The sequence below is a fragment of the Aotus nancymaae genome, unplaced genomic scaffold (genome assembly GCF_030222135.1).
Source record: "Aotus nancymaae isolate 86718 unplaced genomic scaffold, 86718_ANA_hifiasm-v0.15.2.pri h1tg000014l, whole genome shotgun sequence".
In the NCBI taxonomy this organism is placed as follows: Eukaryota; Metazoa; Chordata; class Mammalia; order Primates; family Aotidae; genus Aotus; species Aotus nancymaae.
In genome coordinates this window covers 122663987-122680159 of record NW_026988425.1, presented here as the reverse complement: position 1 = coordinate 122680159, position 16173 = coordinate 122663987, and the positions used below count along the sequence as shown (strand labels likewise).

Here is a 16173-nt window from a genome sequence, read left to right as displayed (position 1 = left end):
TCCCTTCTCAAATACTTAAAATGATAAACACAGTATAGTAAAAGCCAGTACCTCCTTCCTGCTCCAAACCAGCAAACAAATGAAAACTCCACAGCTGACAAGCAAAAGGATACAGCCAAATGCCAAAAATGTCAAAAAATGGTGAGTACGGGGAGAAAAAACTATTGCTCAGGTGTGTCAGATTAATCCCACAAATGGCCCTGGTGGTGCAGCAAAACTCAGGAAGTCTCACTGGCGGCCAGGCGCAGTGGCTCACGCCTGCAATCCCAGCCCTTTGGGATGCCAAGGCAGGCAGATTACCTGAGGTCAGGAGTTTTGAGACCAGCCCGGCCAACATGGCAAAACCCCATCTCTACTAAAACTACAAAAAAATTAGCCGGGCATGGTGGCACACACCTGTAATCCCAGCTACTTGGGAGGCTGAGGCAGGAGAATTGCTTGAACCTGGGAGGCGGAGGCTGCAGTGAGCCGAGATCACACCATTTCACTCCAGCCTGGGCAACAAGCGAAACTCCGTCTCAAAAAATAAAAGGGTCTCACTGGTGAGAAAAACAGGTTAATTGAGAGAAGAGAGGTATCTGCATCTTCCTCCTGTTACTGCTGGGGGAAGTGAAAAGGCTGCTGGGAAGAGACCAGCGAGAGAGGGCTCATGAACAACCGGGAGGGACTCTGGTGGGTTCAGGGGTTCCCTGCTGAACCAAACAAGGATCCAAAGCGTGAGGTGACCCCCACGGGTCATTGCATCAGTCCCCAGGAAGGAAACTTTCATTCAGGACATCTAGAAAAAGCCGAGAAACCAGAGACCAGATATTCTAGCAAAGACAAGGTCTCAACTGAGCTCTTTCCTGCCTCACCCCTAGCTATCAGGCCATGGAATGTTGAATAGAACACAAAATACAACTTTCAAAATGCCTAAAGAGAAAACCAGGGGAATTTGTTCACATATAATCATGAAGTTGTCCTTTTACACAAGAACAAAATGAAATGACTCACCATCCACTGGAATGACTATAATAAAAGGCATTTTTAACCAGCCTGCCAGCCTGGGCAACATAGCCAGACCCTGTCTCTTAAAAAAATAAACAGCCAGGTGTGTGCCTATAATCCCAGCTACTTGGGAGGCTGAGGTGGGAGCAATCTGAGCCCAGGAGGTGGAGTTACAGTGAGCTACTGAGGACTAAACTATGACCTTTTCTCTTTTTTGGCCAAATTCCTATCTAAGGGGCGGGAGGTGCACCCTACAAACCATAAAATCTTGGAGCAATTTTTGTTGTTGTAGTTGTTGTTGAGATGGAGTCTCACTCTGTCACCCAAGCTGGAGTGTAGTGGTGCAATCTTGGCTCACTGTAACCTCCGCCTCCCAGGTTCAAGTGATTCTCCTGGCTCAGCCTCCCTAGTAACTGGGACTACAGGCACCTGCCACCATGCCCAGCTAATTTTTGTATTTTAAGTAGAGATGGGTTTCGCCATATTGGCCAGGCAGGTCTTGAACTCCTGACATTGTGATCTGCCCACCTTGGCCTCCCTGAAGTGCTGGGAATACAGGTGTAAGCCATCTCGCCCAGTCCAGAGCAGTTTTATTTAACCCTATATGATGTGCCTTACTTTTCAATCTGACTCTGGCATAACATCACATGACAGATAAGGCAATCAAAATATTTTAACCCCATATATGTTTCTTTGCCATATCTTGAAATAAATGGTCCCACATAGCTATCTCTCCAGAAAATCTACATTCTGCAGAGAATCTCCCTTCCTTTCCAGATCTTTCCCCTGACCTAGCAGAGAATCAGTCACAAATCTGACACCTTTTTCAGTCTGATAAGAAACCTTTCCAATCTATTCTCTCTGAAGCTTGCTACCTGGAGGCTTCCTCTGCACGGTAAGAACCTTGGTCTCCACAACCGCTTATCATAACTCAGACACTCCCTTCTGTTGATTAGAGGTCTTTAGACAATAATGCTTTCAACCAATTGCCAATTCAAAAATTCTTGAATCTACCCATGACCTGGAAGCCCCTGCTTCTAGCTGTCCTGCCTTTCCAGATGGAACCAATCTACATCTTACATGTATCGATTGGTGTCTTATGTCTCCCTAAAGTGTGTAAGTCCAAGCTGTAGCCGGACCACCTTGGGCACATGTTCTTAGGACCTCTTGATACTGTGGCTCACTTATATTTGGTTCAGAGTAAGTTTCTTCATCAACACTGACCGTGTCACTGCAATCCAGCCTGAGCGACAGAGCAAGATCCTGTCTCTAAAAAATAAAAGAAAAAAGAAAAAGAAAAAGAAAACACAATAGCAAGTATTGGTGAGGAGGTGGAGAAACCAGAACCTTCATGTGTTGCTGGTGGGGATGTAAAGTGATGCAGCCGCCAGGGAAAACAGTCTGGCAATTTGTAAAAAAGTCTGACATAGAGTTGCCATATGACTTGGCAAATCTTCTAGATATATGCCCAAGAGAAGTGAAGATATATTGTGAAAGTTGTCAGTACCAAAATGGAGTCACTTAGGTCAAACCCTAGCAAAATGGAGCCAGGAGGCCCTGAAGGAGGAGTACTCCTAATATATAATGTAATGTACCCGTGATAAGAACTATTATGAGGATTCTCTGGAAACCATAAAAATTCCATGTTAAGTTGCTTTTGTGAAGACATCTCCCCAGCAACAGCCGGTGTGCCCACTGAGTAGCTATGAGCTTCAACAGTCAATAGTTTTTGTTTCAAAGCAGCTTACATGACTTTCTCCTTTTTGTCTTTATGAAAGTTTCTCTTGACCCCAGCCTCTTCAGGTGTTTCTTGGTTCACTGTGGCATGGATATCTTGGATTGCAATCTCCTGCTAATCCCAGATAAACTCCTTCCTTGAAGAGCCAGTCTATTGTTGTTTTAGATTTTATAACTTACACTAAAAAACTTGTTTACAGCACCATTATTCATAGTAAAAAAGTGGAAACAGCCCAAATGCCCCACTGATGAATAATGCATAAACAAAATGTAGTTCATTCATATAACGGAATACTATTCCATCCTCCAAAGAATGAAGTACCGATACACGCCATAGCATAATAAACCTCCAAAACACCATGCTAAGGGAAGAAAGCCAGCTACCCTTTAAGCTGGTGACCTTCACAGCATATAAATTACTTCTCAATAAAACTGTCTTCAAAGAAAGAAATGGCTCAGCAACGGCATAGACATATGATAACAAAGGGGAGGAGAGAACACAGGTGAAAGGAAAGGCAGGAAGAAACACAGTCTGCAAAAGAAAGAAGAAGAGTTCATCTTGAGGAAAACATAATCCAAGGAACAGAAGAAAAGCCCCGGTGAAATCTTTGTGCTATAGAACACGTAAGTGTATTTCTTAATTCAGCAAAAGTACTGAGCCCCTATGTGGCATGCACCCTCCTGAGCCCCAGGGATTTAGCACTAAGTGAGTGAGTTCTTCCTTTCATGAAGCATGTCATAGTCTTGTGCACAAAAATATAAGCACAAAGAGATGATTCCACTGACCCCTTCCCATCGTGCAGGGGTCGTTGATTTGTCCACACTGGAATAGACACTTTGAACATGGATTTGCCTTCTCTACCTTTATTCACTGTTTCACACAAGATTGCTTCTGATCAAAGAATTTATTTCACAGCAGAAGAAATGTGGCAACAAGAGTGAGTTCCGGCTGAGAAAATGGAAAATGGCCCTGATAGTAGCCAGGCTGTGATTTTAATCACTAAATATAAAAAGTGCTCACAGATTGCAAACAGTATTCCTTTTTTACCCCTAGTTTCTTAAGGTAGTAGCTTGGGTCATGAGACATTTCTCCCTTTCTAGTATAAGTATCTATTGCTATAAATTTCCCTCTGAACTTTGAGTACATCTCACACATTCTGTTGTATATAAACATGTTTTATAATTTCACTTTTGAATTTCTTTTGGTCAAAAGATTATTATTATTATTATTATTGAGACAGGATCTTGTTTTGTCACCCAGGCTGGAGGGCAGTGGCACGATCTTGGTTTACTGCAGTCTCCACCTCCCAGGCTCAAGAGATTCTCCCACCTCTGCCTCTCGAGTAGCTGGGACCACAGGTGTGTGCTACCATGGTGGGCTAATTTTTAAATTTTTTTGTAGAGGTGGGGTCCCACTATGTTGCCCAGGCTGGTCCGAAACTCTTGGGCTCAAGTGATCCTCCCACCTCGGCCTCCCAAAGTGCTGGGATTACAGGCATGAGCCACTGCTCCTGGCCCAAAGGATAGTTTTTAAATAAATCATTTAAAGATAATTGTTTAAATGATTTATTTAAACTGGTTGTTTTAAAATGTCCTCAAATATATTTTCAAGATATAGTTTTGTAATTAGTTTGTAGTTGAATTTCACTGTGGTAACAGAATAAAATTTGTATTATTTTAGTTATTTTAAATTTGTTGATTTGCTTCATGGCTCAAATATGGTCTATCATGCTGAATGTTATATGTACACTTGAAAAGATTGTGTATTCTACTGGTCCAGGTAATGTGTTTTATAAGTGATGATTAGATAAAATTGCTTGATAATATTTTTCAGGATTTTTATATCCTTGCCAATATTCTGTGTACGTATTCTGTCAATTACTGACGGAGGAATGTTGCAGTCTCCAAGTCTAATGGTGGCTTTTTGCATTTCTCTTTTCAATTTTTTGTTCATTTGTGTGAGATGGAGCCTTGCTCTGTTGCCCATGCTGGAGTGCAGTGGCACCATCTCAGCTCACTGCAACCTTTGCCCCCTGGGCCCAAGCAATTCTTCTGCCTCAGCCTCCCGAGTAGCTGGGATTACAGGCATGCACCACCACGCCCGGCTAATTTTTGTATTTTTAGTAGAGACAAGGTTTCGCCATGTTGGCCATGCTGGTCTCGAACTCCTGGCCTCTAGTGATCCACCCACCTCGGCCTCCCAGAGTGCTGGGATTACAGGAGTGAGCCACTGTGCCTGGCCTCTCTTTTCAGTTCTATCAATTTTTGCTTATGTATTTTGAAACTCTATTTTAGACATACACAATTAGGATTGTGATGTCTTCCTTTTTTATTATGACAGAATGCACATAACATAAATTTTACTATTTTAGCCAGTAGCCAGTTTTAGGTGTACAGTTCAGTGGAATTAAGCACATTTGCATTATTGTGCAACTCTCACCATAATCCATCTCCAGAAGTTTTTCATTTTCCCAGCATGAAACTCTGTCTCCATTAAATAACAACTCCCAACACTCACCTCCTACCCTTAGCAACAAACAGCCTATTTTCTTTCTCTATGAATGTGACTCCTCTAGGTACCTCATATAAGTGGAATCATACAATATTTGTCCTTTTGTGTCACTTAGCATAATGTCTTCGAGGTTCATCTATATTGTAGCATGTGTCAAATTTCACTCTTTTTTAAAGCTGAATAATATTCTGTTCTGTGTATACACCACATTTTGCTTTTCTCTTCATCTGTTGATGGATATTTGAGTTGCTTCTGTTTTTGGCTATTGTGAATAATGTTCCTATGAACGCTGATATGCAAATATCTGCTTGAGTCCCTGCTTTCAAGTTTTCAATTATTTTGGGTATATACCCTGAAGTGGAATTGCTGGATCATATGGTAATTATGTTTAATTTTTTGAAGAACCTGTGATGTCTTCTTGATGAATTTACTCCTTTGTTATCAGGTAATGTCTCTCTTTAGCTCTAGTATTATTCTTTGTTCTGAAATCTATTTTTTTCTGATATTAGCATAACCACTCCCACTTTTATTAATTTTTGCTTGATACATCTTCTTCCATTTTTTTACTTTTGTAACCTATCTATGACTTTATACATAAACCAAATTTCTTTTAGACTGCATGTATTGGGTCTTGGTTTTTCAACTAATCTGACAATCTCTGGCTTTTTTTTTTTTTTTGAGATAGGGTCTCCCTCTGTAGTCCAGGTTGGGGGACAGTGGCGTGATCATGGCTCACTGCAGCCTTGACTTCCTGGGCTTAAGTGATTCTCCCACCTCAGCCTCCTGAGTAGTTTGGACCACAGTCATGCACTGCCATGCCTGGCTGATTTTCCTATTTTTTGTAGAAATGGGGTTTTGTCATGCCACCCAGGCTGGTCTCGAACTCCTGGCCTCAAGCAATGTGCCCACCTTGGCCTCCTAAAGTGCTGAGATTACAGGTGTGAGCCATCACTCCCTGATATCTCTGACTTTTAATTGAAGATTTTAGATCATTTGTTTAATGTCACTAGTAATATGATTGAATTTAATCTACCATTTTATTGTTTTTTATTCGTTTCATCTGTTTCTTACCCTCATTTTTCTCTTTTCTTGGCCTACTTTTGGACTAACAGAAATTTTAAAAAATGATTTCCAGCCAATTTTTGAAAATATTTTTCAATTCTATACTTTTTCCTCTTCTTCTGAGACTCCGATGATACAAATGTTACAATTGTTTGGTTATTGTCTCACAGCTTCCTGAAGCACTGTTTATTTCGTTTGTTTTTGTCCATTTTCTGTTCTTGTTGTTGAGACTGGGTCTTCCTGTGTTGCCAGGCTGGAGTGCAGGGGCGCGATCTCAGCTCACTGCAACCTCTGCTTCCTGGGTTTAAGCAATTCTCATGCCTCAGCCTCCCAAGTAGCTGGGACTAAAGGGAGTGGCTTTATTTATAAAAAAATGCCTGGCTAACTTTTGTGTTATTAGTAGAGACGGGGTTTCATCATGTTGGCCAGGCTGGTGTCAAATCCTGACCTCAGGTGATCCACCCAGCTTGGCCTCCCAAAGTGCTGGGATTACGCGCGTGAGACACTGTGCCCAACCCAGACTGGAAATTTCTATTGATCTCTTTTTGAGTTCACTGATGTTTCTTTCCTCTATTATCTCCTGTCTACTACTGAGTCATCCTATCCAGTGAGTTTTTAATTTCAATTATTAAATTTTTATTACATAATTTTCCTTGGGACATTTTTGTATCTTCTATTTATTTTCTATTTGTATTAAGTGTGTTAATAATTGCTCAGTGAAACATTTTCATGATAGTTGCTTTAAAATTCTTATCAGATAATCCCAACGTCTGAGTCATCTCAATGTTGGCATCTTTTGATCATCTTTTCTCAATCAAGTTGTGAATGTCCTGGTTCTTGGTATAAGAACTTTTTTTTGTATACTGGAGAATTTGGATATTATGTTGTAAGAACTGTCTAATTGTTTTTTCTTTTAAGTTCTTCTTCTTTTGGGGTATAGTCTGCAGGTCTGGGTGGGGGTACATGTTCAGCTCACTGTTGGACTTCACCGACATCACCCTGAAAAAAGTGGAGTGCTGAATTGCACTGTGTTGTTGCAGATGGGTGTCGCCTAACCACAGCAGCCTTGAAGAAGCAAGATCGTCTGCTAGGAACTCCTTATTGAGGAACACATTGCAAAATCTGTGGGTGTCCTGTGGGATCTGAGGGCCTCGCTCCTACAACTGCAAGAAATTGAATTTTTCTAACAACCAGATGAGGCTGGAAGAAGACCCCAAGATCCAGAAAGAAACACAGTCCCACCAGCACCTGTGCTGCAACCTGGTGAGACCCTGAAACCACGAATCCAGCTAAGCCAGACCCAGAATACTCATCCACAAGGTGTTGTTTTAAGCTTCCAAGTTTCTAGTAATTGGTTATAAAGCAATAGAAAAGTAAGAGACCCTTTCTTTGTCTCATCTTCATTCCAAACATTCCACATTTCCTTCTGTTATCATTTCTTTTCTGTCTGAAGAACTTCCTTTAGCAAAAAAAATTTTAAGGCAGTTCTGCTGGCAGCAAATTTTTTTAGATTTTCTTCATCTGAGAATACCTTTATTTTACCCTCATACTTGAAAGTTAGTTTTGGCGAATATAGAATTCTGGGTGACAGTTTTTCTTTCTCTTTCAGCACCTGAAAAATATTATGACACGTCCTTCTGGCCTTCATGATATCTGCTGAAAAATATGCTGTCATTTGAGTAGTGTTAATGCTGTAGGTAATAATCATTGTTTTCTGGTTGTTTCTAAAAATTTTAAATTTGTCTTTAGTTTTCAGATATTTGATTATTATGTATTTGGGCATGGACTTCTTTGGATTTATCCTGCTTGGAGTTTGCTTCATCTCTTGAATTTGTCAGCTTATGCCTTTTGCCCAATTTGGGAAATTTTCAATATTTTTTCTTCAAGTATTTGAGGGTACCACACTCTTTCTCTTTCCCATTGAGGCTCTGATCACATTAATTTTAAATGTTTTTTATTATTGTCCCACAATTTTTGAGGTTTTATTCACTTTAAAGTCTTATTTTCTTCTTAGACTGGATAATTTGTATTGATCTAGCTTCAGATTCATTAACTCTAATTTCATCTCCATCTGCTATGCAACCCATTCAGTGAGTTTCTTTTTATTCACATATTTTATTTTTCAGTTCTAAATTTTGCGGTAAGTTTTCTTTTCCTTTGTTTAGAGTTTCTATTTTTTCTTTTTTTTCACCCCCCCACAGTGTTACTATTTACTTTTTGGAGCATTTTTCTGTTGGCTCCTTAAACCCTCGTTGGATAATTATAGTATCTGTATTATCCTGGTGTCGGTGTCTGTTGGTTGCTTTTTTGCATTCAAATTGAGACGTCCCTGGTCATAGTATGATGAGTAAGTGTGGATTGTAACGAGGACGTTTTGAGTGTTGTGTTATGAAGTTCGGGTTCCTATTTAAATCTTCTTTCAGCAGGCAGTCAGCCTGTTGAGGCTAAGAATGCATGTTCTGGTACACGTTTGTAGGCTGGGATTCAAATGCCAATTTAGTTTGCTACCCTGGTCTTCCCAGCTGATGTGTTGCCCAGAGGCCAGTGTGAAATGACAGCAGTATTTGACAGTGTAGCTCAGTTCTTCAATCTTTTAATGTGTTGATTCTTATTAGTCATGCATAGGCTGCTTGGGGGTCTGCCCAAGAATTAATACACAGATTCTCTCCTCTCTGTAATTCTACCCCCCCCTGCTCTAATTGGGAGGGGAGGGGGTGCTGCCTCTTTGCTGCTGTTTGCTTTGTGCCTGGTGGGGATGGTCACAGTCTATGCACCAGTGGAGTGGGAGAGGAACATTGCCTCTTTGCTGACGTTTGCTTAGTGCAGCGGAGGGATGGTAGACAGGAGTCACTCACTCTACAGTCTCCACGGTGATAGGTATGGTGGGGAGGGGTGCCACTTCTACCCACGTTAGTGTAGGATCAGAATAGTTGAAAGGGCTTCACCCTGAAGTTTGCTCAAAGTACTGGTATGGAGGAAGCGTTCTTTCTCCTTAGTGCAGGACAGAAATGCCCGAACAGGTCTCGACCTACAGTCTCTGATATGGTTAGGCTGTATCCCCCCCCAAATCTCATCTTGAACTGTAGCTCCCATAATCCCCACATGTCATGGGAGGGACCCGGTGGGAGGTAATTGAATCATAAGGGCAATTACCCTATGCTACTGTTCTCATGATAGTGAGTGAGTTCTCATGAGATCTAATGGCTTTATAAGGGGCTTTTCCCCCTTTTGCTCGGCACTTCTTCTTGATGCCACCATGTGAAGAAGGACATGTTTGCTTCCTCTTTTGCCATGACTGTAAGTTTCCCGAGGCCTCCCCAGCCATGCAGAACTGTGAGTCAGTTAAATCTCTTTCCTTTATAAACTACCCAGTCTCAGGTATGACTTTATTAGCAGAGTGAGAACAGACTAATATGGTCTCCATGACCATACTCCAAGTGGGGATAAGGAAGGGTGCCTGATCTTTAGGGGAGGGCAGGGATGGTTTACAGGGCTCTGCCCTCAGTCCCTGCAGCTGTAGCGTTGGGTGGGCATGGAGGAAGGTGTAGCTTTTTCTGAGGTGTTCATCTGGAGTAGAATGTCTTCTGTCTTTCAGGGCTGCTCTTTATCAATACTTTTGGCTAGAGAAAGCAAGCTTTCCTTGGCACCTTTGTTTTTCATGCCTGTTGATATTTCTGAGTGTGGGCATTCTGGTACTCAGATGAAGATATACGGGAAGGAAATAATCACCAGGAACTCGCCACCTGGTTGTTCTTCATGTCTCAAAATCCCCGGCTAATTCACCTTCTGTTCTCTGCCTCTCAGTCTTCTGATGGTTGCTTTACGGATTTCATCCGGTTGGTTATAAATAGTGGGACATCTAATATGGAATGTGGTTACTCCAATAAAAGTGAGAGGAGTCTTTTATACTTACTTCAATTTTTTACTATTTCTCATGCTCTTCATTTCTTTGTGTAAACCAAACTTGTCTGACCTTGGCCCATGGGCCACATGAGGTCCAAGATGACTTTGAATGTGGCCCAACACAAATTCATAAACTTTCCTGAAACAGTATGAGTTGTTTTTTTTTTTTGAGTTTTGAGAAGAGTCTCACTACTTTGCCAAAGCTAGAGTGCAATGGCGCAATCTCAGCTCACTGCAACCTCTGCTTCACGGGTTCAAGCGATGCTTTGTTGTCTTGATGCAATCTCATTCTTAGCCAGATATAAACCTCAGCGTGGGGCTGTCTCAGCAATTCTGCTCTTCCTTCCTATGGCAATTAAATTCTGCCTTGTATCTGTGACTGGTCTTGGACAGGAGTTCCCTGCCCTCCCCTCCCTCACTAGTAGCAGACTTCTGGTTGGTATTGGTAGAGGATCCTGGGCCTGGAATAGCTTCTTAATTTTATCCCAGAACTAGGAAGTGTTTGCATGAACCCTTCCCACAGTAGCAGAGGATTTTCTCCTGTGTCCTTGGGGCTAGAGTTTTCCTACCCCTCTTCCAGTTTTGCTTCTACTCTTTCTGAAAAGCATGGATTCTTCCTGTGCCCTGTATGTGGGACAAGGTGGTCCCCTTCCCTCAGTGTCTTAAGGCTTTTATTGCCTAGAAAGGAAGGATCTAGGGGGGACGTGGGCGGGGCTTTGTTCATGTCCTCCAACAGCAGCTGACCTTGTCCTGCACACCCACGTACCTCTGCCACCGAAGGAGCAGTCCCAGTTTCCTGCCCACTTCTAATATGTCTTTTGAGAGCCCTCAGTGATCTTGTGAGTGAGTGTGACTCCCTGGGCTTCCCAGCTATTCCAAACTTACATCCTAGGCCACACTTGACCTTCAGTGATTTACTAACATTTTAAAATTTAATTTAATTTAATTTATTTTTTATAGAGACAGGGTTTCTCCATGTTGGTCAGACTGGTCTCAAACTCCCTACCTCAGGTGATCCGCCCGCCTCGGCCTCCCAAAGTGCTGGGATTACAGGTGTGAGCCACTGTGCCCAGCCGATTTACTAACATTTTATCTGATAGCTTCATCCCTAATGGTGACCACACGTTTTTCCTGTGCTTAGCCAAAGATGAGAAACGTCAGGTGTCTCATGTCCCCTGGAGGGCCTGCTGCTCCCTCTCTGGAATTCTGCTCATTTGATTGCCTTGAAACCTTAGATCTTTGATAGACTCAAGAAAAATTATAACTTTGGTACACCAGCCAGAATTTTTTTATTATTCTTTGCAGCTTTCTACATCCCACATGAAAGCAGAAATAAAATGTTTTAAAATGAGATGTTTCAAAATCGCCATCTCACTCTAGTTTGCCTACAAAGCCATCTATCAAGAACATTGAATGAACTTTTAAAAAATATATTCTTCTCTATTTATAGAATGATTTTTAAAGCATTTTCCAGCCATGTTTAAAAGCTGTGAATAGTCTAATTTTTGGTAACCTAGTAACCAAAGTCATTAATGAAAGTCATAGTGAAACTTCTTTCCTTTGGAAGAAAAAAGAATGGACATATAACAAGAAGGTTAATATTTTTCTCTATCCTCTGGAAACTCTTGGCATTTTACATTTATATAAGGTCTCTGTAACCAATTAGGACAGCCTCTCCCATGGACTTTAATAGACCTTGTAATATGTATTGTTTTTCTTTTGTGGGAGATTTGTTTATCTGGGCTAGTTAGTTCTAGAGTATGCACATAATAATGGAACATTTTTGTCATTACTTAATGTTCTGATTTTTATGGTGGTGTAACAAATTACCTCAAAGCTTAGTGGTGTAAAACAGCACATATTTTCACAGATATTGTGGATCAGACATTTGGACAGGCACAGCAGAATGGTTTGTCTCTGTTCTGTGATGCCTGGGGCCGCAGCTGGGAGACTCAGAGGATGGGGGTTGGAATCACCCACAGGCTCATTAGTCATCTGCCTGGGGATCCTCTCCCCATGGGCTTCTCTGTGTGGTCTCTCTGCTCGGGTCTGGTTTGGGCTCCCTTCCAGTGTGCTGACTGGCCACGTGGACGCTGTGTTGCCTGTTCTAACCCAGTTCCAGAAGGCAGGCCGCATCATTCTACCACATCCCATTAATTGAGTGAGCTACAAAGGCCCACCCGAAGCCAAGGGGAATAGACATAAACTCCCGCTCTGATTGGGGGGCGGGAGGGCAGGAAGATTCAGAAAAAGCAATGAAAGTAGAAATCGCATGGAGGCCATTTTTAGAAAATACCGTTTGCTATAATTAACCTCCAGAGTCTTTCCAGAGCTAGAGGAAAAGAAGGGGGAAAGAAGGTGAGACGGGGCTGGCTACAGTCTTCCCTGGAACCCCCTTCAGCATCCCTCAGACCTCACTAGTTCTTTTTTTCTAAAATTAGGATGGGATATTAATTTCCAGTTATTCTTTTGTTGGCAATATTGACAAGTGTTCCTGTGGAAAGAGTTTCTTTTGCTGTTTGTGTTTTCAAGGATGTGTTAACCCTATGTCCTTTTTAGGGTCGTGCCACTTACCCAGCAAGGCTTTGCCTCTCCCGGCAAATGATCAGTCGAAGGAAGTCAGAAGAACCTAGAATGTAAATCCCCGGCACAAGTCTGAGTTTATCACGGAAACTTTTTTCTGACCTGGGTAGAATAACTTAGGTAGATAATTTTAGAATCTGAATTGAGTTTAGAAGTCTCCTGATGCCAACTAAAGAATGCAGGCCATTGGAGAGTCAGGGTTTTTTTTTTCTATGTGTTTTAGGATGCCTCTCAAAATAACTATTTTGTCTATGTTGAAAGTTACCCAAAGTGGCTGGGTGCGGTGGCTCACGCCTGTAATCTCAACACTTTGGGAGGCCAAGGTGGGTGGATCGCCTGGGGTTAGAGGTTCGAGACTAGCCTGGCCAACATGGGGAAACCCTATCTCTACTAAAAGTACAAAAATTAGCCAGATGTAATGGTGGGTGCCTGTAATCCCAGCTACTCGGGAGGCTGAGGCAGGAGAATTGCTTGAATCTGGGAGGCGGAGGTTGCAGTGAGCCAATATTGCACCACTGCACTCCAGCCTGGGCGACAGAGTGAGACTCCATTTAAAAAACAAAAAAAAAAGTTACCCAAAGTGGCCAACCATAACTTCAATTGCCCTTGACGAAATAACATCATTTATGTGAATTAGAATTATTATGTGAATACATGGAGTAAGCAGGTGTTTGGGCTGGGAGGGGCTCCCGTCTGGACTGAGACCATCCTACAAGAATGGCGGTGGTGAGTCAGAACCGTGCGCCCGCAAGCCTGTGTCTAGAACCTGGCCTGGAGCCAGCTGTCATCACTCCAGGCTAAGGACCCTCCTGTCATCTGTCTTGAGTGTTTTTCATCTGCAAGAGGACATCTATGGGGAGAGGGTGGACCTGGAGCTGTCTCCAGGAGAGACCCATTGGACTCAGATCTCCCCTCTCCCACAGACGGCCTCCTACAGACAGACAGCACTCACTTTGCTGACAGGCTTAATCAAATATTTGGAACTCAGACTCACACTTAGGTCCAGTCCCTCAAGGGGTCTCAGATGTGTTCGTGTTTACCAAGTCAAGGTCCCAGGCTGCAGGACTGGAGATCTTCGCTGAATTGTGCTAAGCTCCAAACACCACTTGTTGAAGCCCACCAACCCGAGACCACCAGAACATCCATCACCAAAAAAGGTCAGTGTCTTTAGCTAGTGACTGGGGGGATACTGCCGGGGTGTGTGTCCGATGCCTCAGTGCTTCTGACTTTACCGCTTGCTTTAATTTCCCACTAACTGCCCAGAGCTGTTGGCTGTGGGTACACAAAGAGGTGCCCTGGAGAGCCCGACTGCTCTGGCAGCAGAAGATGGGCATGGCCACCACCATGGCCCTGGCCGTGCCCAGGCCTCTGCCTCCCGGCCTCAGCATGCTGGGTTCAGAGGTACGGCGCAGCCCCTCCTCCGAGCTCCCCCGGCTCCAGGGGTCACAGCTGCTTCCTGCAGTCACCAGTATCAGGGTCACCACAGCAGCCACATCTGCTCCTTTTCCTCTCAGTCTCCCAACTACTCGTCTTCACCTCCTTTTGCTCCATAGGCCTAGGACTGCAGATTTTGGTTGAATCGTGCTGGAACCCCAGCTTGTTGAAGGCCACCAATCCACCGGAACATCCATCACCAAAAGAGGCCGTGTGTGGTTTCTGGTTTTGATTTTGTTTTGCTTTGTTGGCTGGGACCAGCACACACCACTCCTTTGGAAGAAGCATGTGTCCTTTCTGCCCATTTCTTCTCTACCCCTTCTTTCGGACTGGAGTAGGGATGTGTTTGTCATAGAAAGGCAGATGAGAAAGCTCTACTGTCCCCAAGGATACGGGGAGCTTCCACCCCAGCTCTGCCTTCCTTCCCACTGGAGAGAAATAAAATTCTGTCTTGTTTAAGCCACAGTCTGCTCCTGACAGCCAAATGCCATTCCTAACTAGCCCGGCCCTTTGGGATCGGCCCCAGCGTGTCGTGGATATGGGAGCAGCTAATGTTGGGCTGTGTAAGAAAGGAAATTCTTGGAGGAAAATTAAGTCAGCTAATTTTTGATGTAATCGTCATGAAAACATTTTGTAAGCAGATAACGAAATCAGACACTGAAAGATCTTTTCTGGTGGGCAATCCTGAGGGGTGAAGCTGCAGGTTACAGTCCTGGCTGGCACGAGGATGCAAGCGAGCACGTACACACACGGCGGCTGGGGGTGGAAGGAGGCTGGGAGGGGCGGCTCACAGGAGGCACGCGGCAACGTGGTGGGAAGCCAAGGCCCCAGAGCGCTCGGATACATCGGTGTGGTCTGTAGCCACCCAAGGCCTCAGTTTCTTCATCTGTAAAATGGAGGGATTATCAGAAGCTACCTCATGGGATTGCAAATGACGCGATCTATGTGAAAACACAATAAAAGATCTCCTCATGTGACTTTTTTTTTTTTTTTTGAGATGGAGTTTCGCTTTTGTTACCCAGGCTGGAGTGTAATGGCGCCATCTCGGCTCACCGAAACCTCCGCCTCCTGGGTTCAAGCAATTCTCCTGCCTCAGCCTCCCGAGTAGCTGGGACTACAGGCACGTGCCACCATGCCCAGCTAATTTTTGTATTTTTAGTAGAGACGGGGTTTCACCATGTTGACCAGGATGGTCTCGAACTCTTGACCTCGTGATCTACCTGCCCTCATGTGATATTTATAATCCACTCTAATTCACAAACACAAGAAGCTTGCCACCTTTTGTGCTTTTACTGTTATTAGTAGCAATGCCCTGTCTTTATTCTCACGGCTTACTGGGCCCTCCAGGGTGACAGTCACCAAGAGCCAGGGTTTGGGCCTCAGCTTTGCAGCTCCTGCCTCTTGGTTTAGTCTCGATCCCTAAAGGGGCATCAGCAGCCGGGGAGGACTGAGTCAACTCTCCAGGTCCCGGAGGCAGCCGCAGAAACAGAACAGTGCCAATGCCAGCATTTCCACAGATAAGCACGGCCCGCCAGCTGCAAACACTTACACACAGCTGTCTATTTAAAATCTGGTTTTCCAGTGCAGCCGGTGGGCCTCAAAGGGCTGCCTGTTGGGTAAGGGCCCCAGGCACATGGCAACAAGTAGCTGCCACTTCAAGTCCCATGTGGAATATGGTGGGGTGGGAGCCATCCAGTAACTCCAAGAGGGCTGTGGTCTGTACACTCAGCCAGAGGATGCAGATATAATAACATTGGCCCCACGACATGGATCTGCAGCTGCCCAGGGTTAAGAGATGTGTGCAAACCCCTGCCCTCCTGGATGTGGCTCCAGCCCTCTCTCCTTGCTTCTGTAAACTTTTAACTAGATGGATTACGACACGATTGATTATGTGTCAGCTGAGCTGGAGCAGTTCAACTGATTAGGATGATGTTCACCTCGGCCATTTTGCTGTA

General features: G+C 43.7%; 1 long non-coding RNA gene across 4 annotated transcripts; it reads left to right on the top strand.

Annotated features, from left to right (window-relative positions):
- The first annotated feature begins 6911 nt into the window (after window positions 1–6911).
- Window positions 6912–14683, top strand: LOC105724978 (uncharacterized). 4 transcript variants are annotated; one of them, XR_001109171.2, is made up of 4 exons: window positions 6912–7561; window positions 7908–7995; window positions 13708–13941; window positions 14338–14683. It is a non-coding gene; the product is annotated as an uncharacterized LOC105724978 (long non-coding RNA). The 4 variants fall into 4 exon arrangements; XR_002479168.2 differs by having other exon boundaries at window positions 6912–7991; XR_001109170.2 differs by having other exon boundaries at window positions 6912–7995.
- The last annotated feature ends 1490 nt before the right edge of the window (window positions 14684–16173 follow it).